This window comes from Arachis stenosperma, chromosome 6, assembly GCF_014773155.1.
Source record: "Arachis stenosperma cultivar V10309 chromosome 6, arast.V10309.gnm1.PFL2, whole genome shotgun sequence".
Lineage (NCBI taxonomy): Eukaryota > Viridiplantae > Streptophyta > Magnoliopsida > Fabales > Fabaceae > Arachis > Arachis stenosperma.
The window spans coordinates 76289073-76310025 of NC_080382.1; the positions used below are offsets into that span (position 1 = coordinate 76289073).

The window sequence follows — 20953 nt, forward strand, 5'->3', positions numbered from 1 at the left end:
AATTGATTTGAGTCGGTATTTGTTGTATTAAAACTTGCTTGAAATATATTGTGGAACATGTTTTTGAGCTAAGAACACATAAGCATGTAAGTTTTGAGCCTCATTGTGTGGTTACATCATATAACCACTATTTTCATTCTTGTGTGTGTTATTCTCTTATTATGATTGCATTCTTTGATTTGTTTGATTCTTTATGTCCATTGTTTGATGTATATATGCATTTACATGATTGAGACCTTCATTTCAAATAGCTCACTTACCCAAATTGCCTACCCTTTTTTTCTTCCTTTGTTAACCAACTTTGAGCCTGTTTTAATCCCCTTTTATTCTTAATTTTAACACATTATTACCCCTAAGTGAAAAATAATAAATGTCCTTCATTTGGATCCTTGATTAGATTAGGCTAGTGAGAGTGTGTATCATCTAAATGTGGGGAAGTTTGGGAATAATGGTTGAGATAAAAGTGTATCTTGTAGCTTTGTTGAAGATCTTGGGAATTTGGCACATACTGATGCATTAAATGGTTAAACTATATGCACTGATACTCTTGTACATATTTTAGTTTGAAAAAAAAAAGAAAAGAAAGAAAAAAATTTTGAAAAAGAAAAAAAGAAAAAAGAAAGCAATAAAAAGGAGACAAAATGCCCCAAAGGAAAGTAATAAGAACAATGCATATGAGATGCGAATTGAAAAGAATGCATGAGTGTGTGAAAAAGTAAAGAATGGGTAGTTAGGTTTGTTTTGAGTTGTATAGGTTGTTATATATGTGACAAACCCCAATTTGACGGTTTATCTTGTATTGAATTTAGGGGATTTTATCACCTTTTACCCACATTTATTCAATGAAATAGCATGGTTTTGTATATTCTCCTTTAATTGTGCTTAAGAGTGAAAACATGCTTTTTAGGTCTTAAAATAGCTAAATTTAATTCTCCTTGATTCCATTAGATGCCTTGATATGTTTGCTAAGTGATTTCAGATTTAGAAGGCAAAGATTGGATCAAGGGAATGAAGAAAGAAGCATGAAAAGGTGGAGAACTCATGAAGAAATGAAAGAACTGGAAAGCTGTCAAGCCGACCTCTTCGCACTTAAACGACCATAACTTGAGCTACAGAGGTCCAAATGATGCGGTTCTAGTTGGGTTAGAAAGCTAACATCTGGGGCTTCGAAATGATATAAGATTTGCCATAGTTGCCACACGTATGGTGGCGCGCACGCGCATAGTACGCGCACGCGACGTTGCTGCCACCTAGTCCACTTAAAGCAAAACGTGGCCAGCGATTTTAGAAGCCTTGTGGGCCCAATCCAACTCATTTCTGATGCTATTTAAGCCAAGGATTGAAGAGGAATCAACTGAACTTTTAACCATTAGTTTAGTTTAGTAGTTAGAGTAAGTTTCTAGAGAGAGAATCTCTCTCTTCTCTCTAGAATTGGGATTAGGATTAGGTTTAGTTCTTAGATCTAGATTTTAATCTTTGCTTTCTTCTACTTCTACATCTCAATTCCTTGTAGTTACATTCATTCTTCTTCCATTCTTTTATTGCAATTTCCTTTATGTTGTTCTTGTATTTTGTTGTAGATCTAGTATTGTTCCTTCTACATTCTTCCAATTCAATAAGAGGTAATTCATAATAAATGTGTCTTCTTTGCTTTTCTATTGTTGATCTCTTATTTTTGTAGTTGTGGATTCCTTTAATTCTTACATTTAATAATGTTTACTTCTATTGCACTCTATGTGTTTGTTGAAATGCCTCTTCTAGATATAGTATAGATTTTTGTTCCTCTTGGCCTAGGTAGAGTAATTAGTGACACTTGAGTTATCTAATTCCTTTGTTGATTGATAATTGGAGAGATTGCTAATTGGTTTGGAGTGCACTAAAGCTAGTCTTTCCTTGGGAGTTGGCTAGGACTTGTGGCTCAAGTCAATTCATCCACTTGACTTTCCTTTCTTTAGTAAGGGTTAACTAAGTGGTAGCAATGAACAATTCTCATCACAATTGAGAAGGATAACTAGGATAGAACTTCTAATTTTCATACCTTGTCAAGAGCCTTTTATAGTTGTTAGTTTACTTTCTTGCCATTTATCTTTCATGCTTCATATCAAAACCCAAAATAACTCACAACCAATAACAAGACACTCTATTGTAATTCCTAGGGAGAACGACCCGAGGTTTCAATACTTCGGTTTATAAATTTAGGGGTTTGTTACTTGTGACAAATAATCTTTTGTATGAAAGGATCATTGTTTGGTTTAGAAACTATACTTTACAACGAGATTTCATTTGAAAGATTCTTAACCGTCAAAAATCTAATCATCAAAATGGCGCCGTTGCCGGGGAATTGCAATGGTGTTGTGTTATTGGTTATTGTATATATGTGAATATTGTGAATAGCTTAATTTTTGGATTGCTTGCTAGTTTTTGCTAGTCTTAGTATTTTGTTTCATTATTTCTTATTAGTTTTTGTTCCTTATTTTCTCTTTCCATCATGAATTCTCATTTTGGCTATGAGTGTGATTACAACTATGTTGTAGGTAATGAGAACTTCAATGAAGAGATGCATCAAGGATGGGACAATCAAAGGTGGGAGGAGCCATATGCATATGATCAATCTTCATGGCAACAACCTCCACCAATGCACTATGAAGAAGAGCCATTCTATGATGCATATCAATCCAATGGCTATGGTGAATCTCCTTGTGATTTTCAAGAACCACCACCATATGCTTATGAATCATATCCTCAACATAGCCCTCAACCACACTCACAAGCCCATTTTCACCAACCACCTTCATATGACCCTAACCCATATCCATCCTACCAACAACCATATGAGCCATATGAACCACACATAGAGCTACCACCATTCCAACATCAATCTTTTCAAGAGCCACCTCTTCCACATTATTACCAAGATGAACCACCTCCAATAAATGAAAATTTTCAACCACAAGATGAATACTACTTTCCACCACAACCTCCCATAGAAGAATACTCATATCCATTGATCCAAGAGCCACATGATCCTAATCACATTATCCAAGAGGAACAAGAGTCAAGGGATCATCTCAAGGAAACATTGGATCAACTTCAAGCAACCATGGAGTGTGTTGTGCAACAAGTGGAAAGAGTGGAAAATATTGAACCACCACAACTCTACCAAGAAGAACCACCTTCCTATTATGAACCCTTCTCCCAAAATGATGAACCCTTCTACCCACCCCAATCTCTAATGGATGAAACTCTTGGTGTTCTTGTTCAAGGCCAAGAAGAGATGAAAAGGGATATGCAAAATTTTATGGCCGCCTTGGATGCGGTAACAAATCAATTAGCCTCCCAATGCTTGAACACTCAAGGAACTCCCATGGTTACATGTGGAGAATCAAATGAAGAACATAGCATGAAGGAGAGATTGGAAACTCCGGTGGGAAATGAAGGAAGTTGCTTTGTATTGGAACAATTGGAGGAAGCTTTAATTGTGGAAGACAAGGAAGAAGTGGTAGAAGACTTAGGAGATGCGGAGCTTCCATGGGAACATAGAGTTGAAGAAAACCCCTCCAAGATGATTGAAATTGATGCTAGGGAGTAAAGTGCACACCTTCCAAGGCATATTCCATATGGAGACTTAGAATGGATAGAGCAAGAATTGAGTTCCCATGGCAATAAAGAACAAGCATCAAGTCTTAGTGGTGAAGAATTCTTTGAGCATGAAGAACCTTCTCCTAGTGCATTAGAAAGCGTTGAGGAGGTAAATTTTTCTCACCCTCCCTATTATGATTTGAGTAAAGGAAAAGGTTTAGATAAAATTGTTGAACAAAGGATTGAGATCAAGAGATCTTGTGAAGAGGTGGAAGTCCCTAGAAATAGAAGAACGAGGGTTGGCTATGCTTTGTCAAGATCGTTGGAAGCATCTTTGCCTAGGTTGTCATCTAATCCTTCACTTGAGTGGGTGAAATTCATTTCTATTAGCTTTATTATACCACTTGAATATGGTTTGCTTGAAACGAATGGCCAACTTAGGGAAGTTTGTGGGATGAAGCGTAAGCGGAAAAGGTTTTGTGGTGGGCGTTGCAAATCAAGGCTCATTATGGTCGATGCATCAAATATGAGATATAAAGGATGGAGTAGTGCTCAAATAGATGGGTCTAGAAGGATTGTTGGGCACTTTATAGAGAATTCACCCTACTCACCACCCGGTTGGACTAATAATGATGATCAACCTCAAGACGGGTGTGAAAATAAAGTGTGGGACCCCAGATCACAAGAAGAGGATCAACTTTGGGAGCCCCAAGCTTGTGAAGAACTCCGTCAACACTTGGCTCAACCCATAGGAAATCTTGGGGCACAATGGAGAACCAAGCATTGGTGGGAGTTCCAAGATGAATACAAGCACAAGCCACCTTGATGAGGAGCTCCCCATAAGTCCAACTTAAGGACAATAAACAAAAGTGCTAGGTGGGAGACACCCCACCATGGTAACATCTTTTCATTTTCTTTCTTTGTACATATTGGTAGAATTAGTTTAATTTCTTGTTTTTATTGTTTTATCAAGTTTAGTTAGTAGTATAGTATGTTGAATAAGGTTCTAGGGCGTTTTGGTAGCTGTTTGGAGGATTGAAAGGCTTGGATTGGAGTAAGAACTTAGAAAAATATTTTTTGAAAAACAGAACACCATCCACGCGTGCGCGCACCTAACGTGTACGCGCACCTGAGCACTTTTCGACCACCCACGCGGTCGCGCACTGTACGCGTACGCGTGGATGCAAAAAAATTCGACTCCAGCCAAAAACCCGAGAGTTAGGCCTGCACTGTGCGAACACTGGGCCTAAGGCATAAGTCTATGCACGCGTGCGCGCACTTGGCGCGTACGCGCACATGATCTTAAATTGGCAATGCACGCGCACGCACACTGTGCGCGCGCGCGTCGATTGAACGATCCACACTTCTGGTACTTTTACCCGAGAGTTGTGCCAGACTTGGGCCGACATTATGCCTTCGGGGGCGCGTACGTGTCCTTCAACCAATATGCACATCGATGCGTAAGCACGCATGACGCGCACGCGTCGGTAAAAAAAATGAGTTTTTTTTCTCCCCTTCCATTTTCTTTTGCTTAGCACATTCGTATACTTCTACTCTTCCCATTTTCATTTAGTTTTTGTAGCATGTTTTCGTTTTTTTTTAGTCATTTTAATAATGGTGTTGCATCTTCCTACTCAATTGTTGAGGATTCATTGCATTACTTTGGTGCTTCTTGACTTGTTTCATATTGTTGGGTGATGTTTCTCTTCAAATCAATGCCCAATCTTTTATGCACTTGTGTTCTTTGTGCATTGACATGACCTTATATTGTCTTTCATGGCCCACTCTCTCTTGTTCGCGCTTGATGCTCATCATGCTCTTCATGCTTTAACCTTACTCTTGCATCAAGTATCATTGATATGCCATTTTCTCTTATTGTTTCCTCCTCTACATGTTGTAGCTACCATGTAGTAGAGGACCATACTCCTACTTGGCATTAACCCCCGCCTATGTTCTATTTGCTTTGATATCTTTGTCATAGGCTTAATATTCCTTTCCTTTTCTATCCTTTTAGGTTGGCCACCAAGGAGGGAGAAAGGGAAAGCTTCTAAACGGGGCAACAAACAAGTCATCCGCACAACCTTTTGAAGGAGCTCATCAATTATAGCAACCCATCCACCTTGCTCTTCTTTGCATGCACCGAGGACGGTGCAATCTTCAAGTGTGGGGAGGTCATCCGACCGATCTCCATGGGTAACAATTTCCTTTTCAACACCAAATTTTTATTTTCTTTGTTAGATTAGCTATTGCATTGCATGATAGGTTGCATGTTAGTTAGAATTTGTACATATTTTTACCACTTCTTTTTATTAGGACTACTTGGTTAGGATGATGATTTCTTTCCCAAGAAACCATTTTAGGGCAACCTACCAATTTGAAAAAATATACTTTGTTGAAGTTGCTTGAAAGAATGTATTTTGGAACATGGTTTTTGAGCTAAGAACACAAGCAAGTGAGATTTGAGCCTAATGATGTGGTTACATCTTATAACCACCTATTTTTCCTTCTTGTGTGCATTATTCTCTTCCTATGAGTGTAATCATCGATTTGTTTGATTTTTTATGTCCATTATTTTGTGTATTCATGCATTTATATGATTGAGGCCATCATTCCATTAGCTCACTTACCCAAATGGCCTTACCTTTTATCTTCCTTTGTTAGCCAACTTTGAGCCTACGCTTAACCCACTTATTCTTATTTTAGCACATTACAAGCCTTAAAGCGGAAAACAATGAATGTCCTTTATTTGGATCTTTGATTGGCTTAGGCTAGTGAGTGTGAGTGTCATCCAAGAGTGGGAAAACTTTGGGACATTGGTTGGGATAAAAGGGTGTTTGTGTTTTGTATTTTTATATTAGGGAATTGGTACATACTCATGTATTGATTAAATGTATAGACCTTATGCATTGATGTTCTTGTGTATAGTTTGAAAGAAAAAGAAATAAAAGTGAAAAAGAAAAAAAGAAAAGAAAAGAAAAAAATGTATATAGAAAAAGAAAGAAAAAAAATAAGAGTAATAAAGGGGACAAAATGCCCCAAAGTGAAGCTCAATAAAAATCAATGCATAAGTGTTGTGAAATGAAAAGAAAATGCATGAGTATGTGAAAAAGTGAGGAATGGGTAGTTAGATTAGTACTTAATTGCATAGGTCATTATATAGGTTAGGTGGGAAAGTTTCAGTTAATCAAAGATTCAAATCCTAAGTCCACTAGCCAAATATGACCCTACCTTAACCCTAGCCCCATTACAACCTAAGGAAAAGACCTCATGATAATTGTATGCGTGCATTGAATAATTGTTGATTGTTAGATGAAAAACAAATCTTGGGAAGCATGATTAGGGGAGAATTGAGTGAATCAACCCCAAACACCGAGTGACTAGAGTGCAAACACTTCCGGTGAGGGTTCGATGCTCAATTCCTTGATTCCCGGCTTTCAAGAGCGTTCTTCTTGCAAGTCTATTTGAACTTCAATTTTTATATTTGAATTGGTAGGATTCATGAATCGTTATATGATCTTGACCCTACTTGTGCATGAATGACTTGGAGGATTGATTTATTTTTAACCAAGTAGGTACAACCATTTTGCATCTAGTTGCATTCATGTAGATAGGATGCATATAGATAGGTTACATTGAATAAATGTTGATGCCCTTTGCTTTCTCTTGGCTTAAGCATGAGGACATGCTTGGTTTAAGTGTGGGGAGGTTGACAAACCCCAATTTGACGGTTTATCTTGTATTGAATTTAGGGGATTTTATCACCTTTTACCCACATTTATTCAATGAAATAGCATGGTTTTGTATATTCTCCTTTGATTGTGCTTAAGAGTGAAAACATGCTTTTTAGGTCTTAAAATAGCTAAATTTAATTCTCCTTGATTCCATTAGATGCCTTGATATGTTTGCTAAGTGATTTCAGATTTAGAAGGCAAAGATTGGATCAAGGGAATGAAGAAAGAAGCATGAAAAGGTGGAGAACTCATAAAGAAATGAAAGAACTGGAAAGCTGTCAAGCCGACCTCTTCACACTTAAACGACCATAACTTGAGCTACATGGGTCCAAATGATGCGGTTCCAGTTGGGTTAGAAAGCTAACATCCGGGGCTTCGAAACAATATAAGATTTGCCATAGTTGCCACACGTATGGTGGCGCGCACGCGCCGTTGCTGCCACCTAGTCCACTTAAAGCAAAACGTGGCCAGCGATTTTAGAAGCCTTGTGGGCCCAATCCAACTCATTTCTGATGCTATTTAAGCCAAGGAATTAAGAGGAATCAACTGAACTTTTAACCATTAGTTTAGTTTAGTAGTTAGAGTTAGTTTCTAGAGAGAGAAGCTCTCTCTTCTCTCTAGAATTAGGATTAGGATTAGGTTTAGTTCTTAGATCTAGATTTTAATCTTTGCTTTCTTCTACTTCTACATCTCAATTCCTTGTAGTTACATTCATTCTTCTTCCATTCTTTTATTGCAATTTCCTTTATGTTGTTCTTGTATTTTGTTGTAGATCTAGTATTGTTCCTTCTACATTCTTCCAATTCAATAAGAGGTAATTCATAATAAATGTGTCTTCTTTGCTTTTCTATTGTTGATCTCTTATTTTTGTAGTTGTAGATTCCTTTAATTCTTGCATTTAATAATGTTTACTTCTATTGCACTCTATGTGTTTGTTGAAATGCCTCTTCTAGATATAGTATAGATTTTTGTTCCTCTTGGCCTAGGTAGAGTAATTAGTGACACTTGAGTTATCTAATTCCTTTGTTGATTGATAATTGGAGAGATTGCTAATTGGTTTGGAGTGCACTAAAGCTAGTCTTTCCTTGGGAGTTGGCTAGGACTTGTGGCTCAAGTCAATTCATCCACTTGACTTTCCTTTCTTTAGTAAGGGTTAACTAAGTGGTAGCAATGAACAATTCTCATCACAATTGAGAAGGATAACTAGGATAGAACTTCTAATTTTCATACCTTGCCAAGAGCCTTTTATAGTTGTTAGTTTACTTTCTTGCCATTTATCTTTCATGCTTCATATCAAAACCCCAAAATAACTCACAACCAATAACAAGACACTCTATTGTAATTCCTAGGGAGAACGACCCGAGGTTTCAATACTTCGGTTTATAAATTTAGGGGTTTGTTACTTGTGACAAATAATCTTTTGTATGAAAGGATCATTGTTTAGTTTAGAAACTATACTTTACAACGAGATTTCATTTGAAAAATTCTAAACCGTCAAATATATTGAATGATACTTGTATGCATATATTGAATGATTTTTATTTGTTAGATGATGAACAAATCTTAGAAAGCTAGATTAGAGGAGAATTGAGTGAATCAACCCTAAACACTTGAGCGATTAGAGTGTATACACATTCGGTGAGGGGTTCGATTGCTCAAATTCTATGTTTCCACCTTTGATTATCTCCTTTCTTGCAAGTTGTTAACTCTAATCAATTGTGGATTTGACTTGATTGAAATTGCTTTAACACTTATATTATATAAATATTCTTGGAAATTGATTCATTTTGACTAAGTGGTTGCATTCATTTAGATAGATTGCATATAGGTAGTTTCCGTGCATTGAATAAATGTAATACCCCTTGTTTCTTTCTTGAGTTTAGCATTAGGACATGCTACTATTTAAGTGTGGGGATGTGATAAATCCACATTTCATGGTATTTATTTGCTCTAATTGGGTGGATTTTATCAACTTTTCTTACACTTATTCAATAAAATAGCTTGCTTTTGTAAATTCTCCATAAATTGTGCTTAAAAGTGAAAACATGTTTTTAGGCCCTTAATTGCTAAATTTTATTTAATTTAATTCCATTTGATGCCTTGATGTGTTTTTTGAGTGATTTCAGGCTTGTAAGGCAAAGATTGGATTGAAGGAATGAAGAAAAAGCATGTAAAAGTGTAGAATTCATGAAGAAATGGAGTTGGGAGTTTTCAGAAAGTGTGTGCACGCACAAGTATGCGTGCGTACACACAAGTGAGAGTTAGCAAGTGTGCGTGCGCACAACCTTGTGTGCGTGCGCACAACCTTATGTGCGTACGCACAAGTCACAGCACGTGACCTCATTAATGCAATTCACTAGCAGTGAATTTTGGGCCTCCAAAACCCAATCCAACTCATTTCTGAAGCTTTTTCAGCCCTAATTCAAGAGGAGGCAAGGGGGGAGCAATGAAGGTTATATTTTCCATGTTTTTGTCTTAGTTTTCTAGTGAGAGAAGCTCCCCCTTCTCTCTAGAAATTAGGTTTTTGTAGTTTAATTTTCTTTCATTTCAGTCTTTAATTCTTATTTTAATGTAGTTTCATTTATGTTTTCATGCTTTATTGTCTTAATTCTCTTAGTTCTTCATAATTTCTCTTTTATGTCATTTTTTTGTTATGAACACTCTTGTCATTTTAATTTCATTTTATTACTTTCTTTCATAATTTCTCTTTCATGCATTTGGTACTTTAGATTTTATTATTATTACAATTTAATATGCTTTTATTTTCATGTACACCAAGTGTTTGAAAAAAATGCTTGGCTTAGTTTTTGCTTAGTTTTTCCTCACTCTTGGCTTGAAATTGAGGACTTTGGTGACCATTGAGTCATTGATATCCATTCTTGATTGATAAATTAAAGTAGTTAGTTGATTTGGTTTCCACTAACTCTAAGTCTTCCATTAAAAAAGTTGACTAGGACTTGTGGATTGAAATCAATTATGCCTATTTGACTTATCCTCGATGTTAGGGTTAACTAAGTAGGATTAACACTTCATAATCATCATATGTTTGTGGTCAATGGCTAGGATAGGTTCCTTAGCATTTGAATTTCCCTTTTCTTTTAATTAATTGCCTTGCATTTAATTGCTTTGATATTATTTATTGCTTTCTTATTTACTTTCTTGCTATTTTCATTACTTGCTTCTCTTGCAATGAAAACCCCTTTTTCATTCCACAGCCAATAATTGATCACTTCATTTGTAACTCCTAGGGAAGACAACCCAGCACTTAAAACTCTTGGTTATTTTAGTTTGAATTATGACAAATTCTTTGATTTAAACTTTGATTGTGAGAGTTCATTGTTGGTTTCTCCTATATATACTAATCTATTAACTAAGAAATACAAAACTATGATAGAATAGACTGGAGGTGTGAAATCCATCCTTGGGCCCACTTAGGTTGAGTGCTTGGGCAGAGCTTGGCATCTAACTTTAAGGAATAGGCGTTGAACGCCCATTAGAGGGTGATTGGAGCTGCCTTATGTCTTGGTGTGCGTTGAACATCCAAAACGGGGGCCATTGGCGTTCAACTCCAGCTTTGGGTCTCCTTTGGGGAGTTGAACACGAGCCAGGGGGTAGCTCCTTGGCGTTCAACACCCAGTATAGGCAGGCTCCTTCTGTAACCTCATCAAGAGTTTGCCTCTCTCAACATTAGAGAGGTTTCTTCCAGTAGATAGAGATCATTGCTCCAAAACCTCAGTAAAAGAAATATTAATTTGCAGCTTCTTAGAGCCATCCAAGGATTGTGAGTATTGCTTGTCCTTGGTCTCCTTTTGGGTCTTCTGAGGGTGTGATACTTCAGGCTTTCTTCTCACAAAAGGGGCGTGTAATAGTGTGCTTCTAACCTCTTCTTGAGTCTCTTCTTCATCTAGTTCCTCAACAGTATGTACCACCTTAGGCTCAGCCTCCTTGGTATTAATGAGGGCTTTACACTCTTCTCTTGGATTCACTTTTTTATTTCTAGGAAGAGTGTTAGGGGGTCTCTGAAGTTTCTGAGGAATGTTCCTCTGAATGACTACGCTGCACTCCTTAGTAAGCACCATTGTCTCAAGTTCCCTCCAATCCCTCTTGTTATTCATAATTTCCTTCATGAACTTAGCATATGAAGGCATTTGTTTAAGAGTCTCTACAAAGGGGATTTTGATCTCTAGTTTCTTGAAAGCTTCTAAGAATTTGGCAAATTGCTTATCCTTTTCTACTTTCTGGAGTCTTTGAGGGTATGGTAACTTGGCCCGGTACTCAAGGGCCATTAGTGGTGCAGGGTGAGTGTCTATAGTGCCTATAGAAGGGCTACCAGCTTGCTTTGGAGAGGTGTTCTAAGAACTTACACGTGTCTGGCCTCCCTTGGACTGGCGTTCAATGCCCGGGCTGCCCCTTTCTAGGTGTTGGACACTTGGGCTGCCCCCTTCTGAGCATTCAGTGCTCTCATGAATGTCTTGAACTACAACTTGTTCATCTTCTGCCATCTTTTCTCCCTACCTCATACTGTTCTGAGGCAGGGTGTTCAGGGTACTCCTTAATTAAAGAGCTTGGCACTCTTCTCTTATCTTTTCAGACAAGTGCTGTTTAGCCTAGTTCAACCATGCTTCCATATTTCTTATGGAGGCTTTGGTCTCCTACATGAAACCTTGCTAGCTCTTTACAAGTTCTGCTATTGCAGGTGCCAGGTCAAGAATACTCTAAGGCTGTGGAAGCTGAGGAGGATGGTTGTTAACTGAACTTTGCAAGCTCAACATTGTTGTGTGAGAAAGTTCAACTGCTGGACTAACGATTCATTTTGTTCATGGATAGCAAATTCAGTTGACACTCCGTTGTCCTCCCTTTTTGTTGAGGTCTTCTCTCATGAGTATAGGTATTGGTTGTTAGCCACCATCTCAATGACTTCGTTGGCCTCCTCTAGAGTCTTCTTCATGTGTAAAGAGCCACCAGCAGAATTATCCAGGGATACTTTGGCTTTTTCAGGGAGTCCGTCATAGAAGATATCTAGCTTGACCCACTCTATGAACATTCAATGGGACATTTTTTAATCATGAACTTGTACCTTTCCTAGGCGTCATAAAGAGACTCATTATCATCTTGTTTGAAGCCTTGAATGTCCAGTCTTGGCTGAGTTAGCTTCTTTGGGGGAAAGTACTTGTTCAAAAATTTGCTGACTACCTAACTCCAGGTATTCAAGCTCCCCTTGAGTTGGACATCCAATTAATCCTTTGCTTGATCTCTCAAAGCAAATGAGAAAAGCATCATCCTGTAGACATCAAGATCCACTCCCTTGGTCTTTACAGTATCACAGATTTGCAGGAAGTCAGAGAGGAATGTAGTGGGGTCTTCATGAGGAAGTCTGTGAAACTGGCAAGTTTGTTGCACCAAGATAATCAACTGTGGGTTGAGCTCAAAATGAGCTACTTCAATAGGAGGTATACTAATGCTCCTTCCATAGAAGTCACGAGTGGGAGTTGAATAAGATCCCAAGGTTCTTCTGGGTTGTGCATCCTCATTTGGATCCATAGTGCTTTTTGGTATTCCTACATAAGCAAGAGACAAAGAAAAGTGGGAGTCTCTATGTCAAAGTATAGAGAACTCCCAATGAGATACCCAAGAAGAAAGAACAAGAATTAAAAATTCTCTTTTTTTTCGAAAATAAATAAAAATAGAAAGAAAAAAATAATTATGAAATTCGAAAATTTTTAAAAAATTAGAAAGAAATGTGTGCAAAAATGTTTGAAATTAAAAAAAAAAGAGAAAAGAAAAATCAAAGAAATACCAAATTGAAAATTAAAACAAGATAAAGCAAACAATTAATTAAAAAGATTTGAAAATAAGATAAAAGATTTGATTTTGAAAATTTTTGAAATTAAAAAAAAAGAAAGAGTCAGTCAAAGATTTGCCAAATTGAAATGTGAAAAGAAAAATCAAACAAGATAAGATAAGATTTTAAAATTAAAACAGCAGATTTGATTTTTTAAAAAGTTTTGAAATTAAAAGAGGAAAGAGAAAGGAGAATAAATGAGATACCCAACTTTTAAAATTAGAATAAGCTAAAACAAGCAACTAAACAACTAATATGATTTGAAAAGATTAAAAGATTTGATTTTGAAAAATTGAAATTTAAAAAGGGAAAGTCAAACGAAGATCTTGAAAATTAAAAATTGGAAAGGAAAAGTCAAACACAGATTACGAAAGATAAGATTTGAAAGATTTGAAAAGATTTGATTTTTAAAATTTGAAAATTAAATTTTGAAAATTTTGAATTTTGAAATTTGAAATCTGAATTTTAAAACTTGAATTTTGAAATTTTGAATTTTGAAATCTTGAAATTTGAAAATTGAACTTGAATTAAGGTAAGATAAGAATTTGAAATTTGAATTTAGAAAAAGATAAGATAAAATTTTGAATTTTAAAGAAAAAGATAAGACAAAGAATTGAAAAGATAACAACAAAGTTTAAAATTTGAATTTTGAATTTTTGAATTTTGAAAAATTAAAAAGACAAACACAAAAGGATACCAAACATAAAAATTTAGAAATCAATTGACTAGGATTTCGAAAATTTGGAAAGAAAAACACAAAGGGACACCAAACTTAAAAATTTTAAGATCAAACAAAAGAAAATAACAAGAACAGTTCGAATACTATGATGAACACTCAAGGAAAATTTTCGAAAAAGTAAAGGAAAGAAAAACCAAGAAATACCAAAAAGACACCAAACTTAAAGATTTTGAAATCAAACGAGAAAAATTATCAAGAAAATTTCGAACATCAAGAAAGAAAACAAGAACAATTTCGAACATTCAAAGAAAAAGATGAACACAAAAAGGGACACCAAACATAAAAACTGACACAAGACTCAGACAAAAGATAAAGATTACTAAAGAAAAGAAAAGGTTTTGAAAAGTTTTTGAAAAAGAAAATAAGAAACACAATTAAAAGCGTAAGATTATGGTTTATTTGCTCTTAATGTGTAAAAAGTATCTAATCTAAGCAATAAGATAGTCCAGTAGTTTGTCAATCTTGAACAATCCCGGCAACGGCGCTAAAAACTTGGTGCATGAAATTGAACTCCGCAAACTTCAGATAGATGAACCGGCAAGTACACCGGGTCATCCAAGAAATACCTTAGGTGAGTGAGGCTCGAATTCCATGGAGATTGTTGGATTGAGCAAGCAATGACTATCTTGAAAATCTTAGTCAAGCAGATAGAAAAGATAGTGGTTGTGAAAAATGCGTAAAAATAGAATAAGGAAAGAATTACTGAATTGGTGTGAAAATAGTGATAAGAAATTGGTTGAGGCTTCGGAGATGCTTATTCTTTCTAAATCAACTTTTCTTACTGTCTACTCCAACAATGGATGAACCATTCCATGGAAAACTGTAAGTGATTAACACCGGGGCTAGTGGTCATTAATCTCCTCTACTTCAGATCACACGCCGGTGCTAATGGTCATCCAATCTGAACGAGGGTGAAGCTCTAGCAATTCAATCCCTAATGATCCTAGTCAAAATGCCACAGACAAGGTCGGATCTTTCGGATCAGAGAATGAAGCTTCATGATTCTAGTCTATACCACAAAGGCCCTAATCGCCCCATACCTCGGCTGAATAGTTGTTCCCATGTCCCCAATGAATTCATGGATTAGCCATCTAAGAGATGTATAATCAAGCTTGTGATTCAATGCTCTACCGCTAGGGACTCGCAAGAACCTATGTAGAAAATAGGTCATACTCTCGTTCCATCCGGTTTCATTAGTTTGAAGAACAAAGATACATCTTAGAATGAAATCAAACACAGATTGAAATAGAAATAGTAATATTATTAATCCATGAGAATCAGCAAAGCTCCTAACCCTAACCTAGGAGGTTTAGTTGCTCATAGCTTACAAAAAATAATAGTAGTAATATGTCTGTGCTTTTCCCCTCCTAAGAGGAATAATCCTCAGAAGAAGGAAGTCCCTTATTTATAATAAAAACTCTAAGACTAAACCTAGAAGATATTATTTTTAATTAAAAATTACAAAATGGGAAATTAAATGAGCTAGGAAGTGCTAAAATCCAATTTGGGCCCACTTGGTGAGTGTTTAGGCTGATGCCTAGTGTTCGAATCATGTTCTGGGCATTTACTGCACCCCTTGGGGCATTGAACGCCAGTTTGGATGTTCAACTTGGTTGGTTGCTCCCTTTGGGGTGTTGAACACCAGAAAGGGGGTAAGTTAGGCGTTCAACGCCCGTTTTGGGCCATCAAATCCAAAGAAAAGTATAAATCATTATCTATTGCTGGAAAGCCCTAGAAATTAGCTTTCAAATGCCATTGAGATCACATCAATTCTACCTCTGTAGCTCTAGTAACGCTCGTTTGGTTACATTGAGGTCAGGATCTAATAGCATCTACACTCCTTTCTTTGCCTCTGAATCAGACTTTGCCAAAACTTGCCAAATTCACCCAAAATTCACCTAAAATGATATGAAAACTACAAAAACTCAAAGTAGCATCCAAAAAGTGAATTTTGCCTCAAAACCTACTAAAACATAACAAAACTTAACAAAATAAACTGAAAACACTAAGAAAATGACATCAAAAATTGTTTAAAATATCTGCTCATCAATACCGCATTCCAATAATCCATGCTTCCTTTCTTTTGTATTTATTCGTCTTACTACCCTGTTGTCTATTTTTCAGGATAATTCACTGTAAGCGAAAAGGGAAGCGGAGAATAGAACATGTAGCAGCCGGTTGATCCACCAGCTGAAGGTGGCAATCCGAAAATTTGTCGTACCCCCTTGCTCATCTTTGAATGCACCAAGGACGGTGTAAACTTTTAAGTGTGGGGAGGTCGTCCGACCGATCGGGGATTTTTGGGTGACAATTTCTAATCCTAACATTTTCGCATTTTATTTTTTTTCCTATTATTTTTAGGTCTTTTAGAATTTTTAGTTGCATTTTCTTAGTTTGCATATATATAATAAGCTTAGTCAAAATAATGAAATTTTCCAAGAAAACTCCTCTTATATAGGGCATTGACATCCTAATTAATTTGAGTAATTTTTTTTTTCAAGAAACTTGCTAGAATTATATATTGTGGAACATGTTTTGAGCTAAGAACACATAACCATGTGAGTTTTGAGCCTAATTGTGTGGTTACATCATATAACCACTATTTTCATTCATGTGTATATTATTCCCTTTCTATGATTGTAATCTTTGATTTGTTTAATTCTTTATGTCCATTATTCTGTGTACAAATGCATTTATATGATTGAGGCCTTTCTTTCATTTGAGCTCACTTACCCAAATGGCCTTACCCTTTTTATCCACCATTGTTAGCCAACTTTGAGCCTATGTTAATCCCCTTTTGTTCATAATTTTAGCAGAGCATTATCCTTAAGTGAAAAACAATAAATGTCCTCTAATTTGGATCTTTGATTAGTTTCGGCTAGTAAGAGTGTGCATCATTTAAGTTAGGGAAAGTTTGGGAATATTGGTAGAGATAAAAGTGACGTTTGTATTTTTGTTTAAGATTTTGGGAATTGGGTAATGATGAGCGGATATTTTATACACCTTTTGGCATTGTTTTCATATAGTTTTTAGCATGTTTTGTTTAGTTTTCATTAAGTTTTTATAGGTTTTAGTGTTAAATTCACTGTTTTGGATTCTACTTTGAGTTTGCGTATATTTTGTACAATTTCATGTATTTTTTGGCTGAAATTGAGGACATGGAGCAAAAGTCTGATTCTGAGGCAGAGAAAGCACTGCAGATGCTATCCGAATCTGACCTCCATGCACTCCAAAGAGCTTTTCTGCAGCTACATAAGTCCAAATGGAGTGTTCACAACGGCTATAGAAAGCTGACTTCCAGAGCTTTCCAACAACCCTTAATAGTCTATACTTTTCTTCAGATTAGAAGGCCCAAAACTGGCGTCCAACACCAGCTTCCTGCCCCCTTCCAGGCGTCTAGCGCTTATGGAGCAGAGCTCAGCATCCAAACGCCCAGAGAGGACCCCCTAGCCAGCATTCAATGCTCTAGAGGCCTCCTAGCACATGGATCTCATTAAATTTCAGTCCAAATACTCACCAAGTGTTTGAGTTTTGAAAGTGAGATAGGTGGGGTTTTTGGAGAAGAGATATGGAGGTGATTGGTGAAGAGGTGATGGGAAAGAGTGAATGAGTTGATTGGTGAAGGGTATTTGGGGAAGAGTGTTATCAGAGAGTAGGTGGGGATCTTGTGGGGTCCACAGATCCTGATGATAAATCACAATTTGACGGTTTATCTTGTATTGAATTTAGAGTATTTTGTAGACCTTTTCTCACATTTATCCATTGAAATAGCATGGTTTTATAACTTCTCCTTTAATTGTGCTTAAGAGTGAAAACATGCTTTTTAGGTCTTAAAATAAATAAATTTAATTCACCTTGATTCCATTAGATGCCTTGATATGTTTGATAAGTGATTTAAGGTTTAGGAGGCAAAGATTGGATCAAGGGAATGAAGAAAGAAAGCATGAAAAGTTGGAGAACTCATAAAGAAATGAAAGAACCGGAAAGCTGTCAAGCCGACCTCTTCGCACTTAAACGACCATAACTTAAGCTACAGAGGTCCAAATGATGCGATTCTAGTTGGGTTGGAAAGCTAACATCCGGGGCTTCGAAAAGATATAAGATTTGCCATAGTTGCATCAGGCATAGGGGCGCGCACGCGCACGGTACGCGGATGCGCCGTTGCTGCCACCTGGTTCACTTAAAGCAAAACGTGGCCAGCGAATTCTAAAGCCTTGTGCGCCCAATCCAACTCATTTCTGATGCTATTTAACCCAAGGAGTGAAGAGGGAAACATAAGTTAGTTACCATTAGTTTAGTTTAGTTTTAGAAGTAGTTTCTAGAGAGAGAAGCTTTCACTTCTCTCTAGGATTAGGATTAGGATTAGGTTTAGTCCTTAGATCTAGATTTTAATTCATCTTCTTCTACTTCTATCTTCTCAATTCCTTGTTGTTACATTCATTCTTCTTCCATCCTTTTGTTGTAATTTCCTTTATGTTGTTCTTGTGTTTTGATGTGGATCTACTTTTGTTTCTTCTACTCTCTTTCAATTCAATCAAGGTAATTCATAATAAATGTGTTTCTTTTAATTGTTGTTGTTAATTCCTTTCAATAATTGTTGTTAGATTTCATTCATGTTGTCAATTTACTATGCTTTTCTTTTGTGCCTTCCAAGTGTTTGATGAAATGCTTGGTTGGATTTTAGAGTAGAATTTTATACTCTTGGCTTGGAAAGGCAACTTAGGACCTCTTGAGTTACTAATGTCCAAGTGATTGATGATTGGGAGCCATTGACTCTAGTTCTCACTAATTGAATTAGTGGAGAGTTAGGACTTAAGGACTATGATTGATATAGCTCATTTGATTTTCCTTTACTATTAGTTAGAGGATGATTTAGTGAGATTAATCCTTGCCAATTCTCATATTGTGGTTAGTGATTAGGATAGAGATCCTTGACCACCAACCCTTGCCAAGATCTTTTTTTTGTTAATAAAATTTTATTACCATTTACTATTCATATTTCTTATCCAAAACCCCAAAACACATTTCTAACCAATAACAAGACACTTTATTGTAAATCCTAGGGAGAACGACCCGAGGTTTAAATACTTCGGTTTATAGATTTTAGGGGTTTGTACTTGTGACAAACAAATTTTTGTATGAAAGGATTATTGTTGGTTTAGAGACTATACTTCAACGAGATTTCATTTGTGAAATTCTAAACCGTCAAAAATCCAATCATCACCTGATAGGTCAAAGATTTATCATCCCTGCTCCTTTTAGGCGTGTAGACGCCCTTACAGTGCAATCCTGGCGTTTAACGCCAGATTGCTGCTTGTTTCTGGCGTTAAACGCCAGCTTTTATTCCTTTCCTGGCCTTAAACGCCAGGCTGCAACCTGTTTCTGGCATTTAACGCCAGATTGTTGCTTCTTTCTGGAATTTAACGCCAGTCTTGTGCTTGTTTCTCGTGTTTCATTCATGAAACTTATAGTGACCTTAGATAGATCAGAGACTATGTTTGCTAAGCTAGAGGGGCTCTGCTCAGAATTTTCTGTCTGTTGCAGAGAGGATGATGGAAAAGGCTTGCTATTGCTAAACATGTTTCTTCCACCATTATTAAAGCCTTGTTGAGGCTTTTATGGATCCTTCAATGAGAAATTTGGATGATTTCCCAATGAGGGATTATAGGTGTTTCCATAGGCTTCACCCATGTAATTCACCTCTGCCATTGCAGGGTTCTCAAGATCATAAGCTTCTTCTTCAGAAGATGCTTCTTTAGTATTGTTGGATGCATTTTGCAATCCATTCAGACTCTGAGAAATCATATTAACTTGTTGAGTTAACATTTTGTTCTGAGCCAATATGGCATTTAGAGCATCAATTTCAAGAACTCCCTTCCTCTGAGGCATCCCATTATTCACAGGATTCCTTTCAGAGGTGTACATGAACTGGTTATTTGTAACCATGTCAATGAGTTCCTGAGCTTCTGCAAGTGTTTTCTTCAGGTGAATAGATCCACCTGTAGAATGGTCCAATAATATCTTAGACAATTCAGACAGACCATCATAGAATATATCCAGGTTGGGCCATTCTGAAAGCATGTTAGAAGGACACTTTTTGGTCAGTTGCTTGTATCTCTCCCAAGCTTCATAGAGGGATTCACCTTCTTTCTGTCTGAAGGTTTGAACATCCACTCTAAGCTTACTCAGCTTTTGAGGAGGAAAGAACTTGGCTAAGAAAGCCGTGACCAGCTTATCCAAAGAGTTCAGGCTATTTTTAGGTTGAGAGTCCAACCATACTCTAGCTCTGTCTCTTACAGCAAAAGGGAAAAGCATAAGCCTGTAGACCTCGGGATCAACCCATTGGTCTTAACAATATCACAGATCTGCAAGAATTCAGTTAAAAACTGAAAAGGATCTTCTGATGGAAGTCCATAAAACTTGCAATTCTATTGCATCAGAGAAACTAATTGAGGCTTTAGCTCAAAATTGTTTGCTCCAATGGCTGGGATTGAGATGCTTCTTCCATGTAAGTTGGAATTTGGTGCAGTAAAGTCACCAAGCATCTTCCTTGCACCTCCACCATTGTTATTGGGTTTGGCCATCTCTACTTCTTTTTTAAAAACTTCAGTAAAGTCCTCTTCAGAGTGTTGTGTTTTAGCTTCTCTTAGCTTCCTCTTCAGAGTCCTTTTAGGTTCCGGATCAGCTTCAATAAGAATGTTCTTTTCCTTGCTCCTGCTCATGTGAAAAAGAAGAGAACAGAAAAGAAGAGGAATCCTCTATGTCACAGTATAGAAGAAGGAGAAGAGAAAAATTCGAACACAGAGAGAGAAGAGAAGAGGGTTCGAATTATGAGTAGAAGTGAAGTGTTAGTAATTAAATAAATAAATAGAAAGAGATGAGAGGGAGAGAATTTTTGAAAATTAACTAAAATAAAAGAAAAATATTTTTGTTTTTATTTTAAATTAGAAGTTAAAATTCGAATTTATAAAAAGGAATAAAATTAAAATTTAAAACAACTAGTTAATTAAAAAGAATTTTGAAAAAGGGTGAGAAATTTTCGAAAATTAGAGAGAGCAAAGT

General features: G+C 36.5%; 1 non-coding gene across 1 annotated transcript; it reads left to right on the top strand.

Annotated features, from left to right (window-relative positions):
• Positions 1-19966: 19966 nt before the first annotated feature.
• On the top strand, positions 19967-20074 carry LOC130937211 (small nucleolar RNA R71). Its single transcript, XR_009068439.1, has one exon. It is a non-coding gene; the product is annotated as a small nucleolar RNA R71 (small nucleolar RNA).
• The last annotated feature ends 879 nt before the right edge of the window (positions 20075-20953 follow it).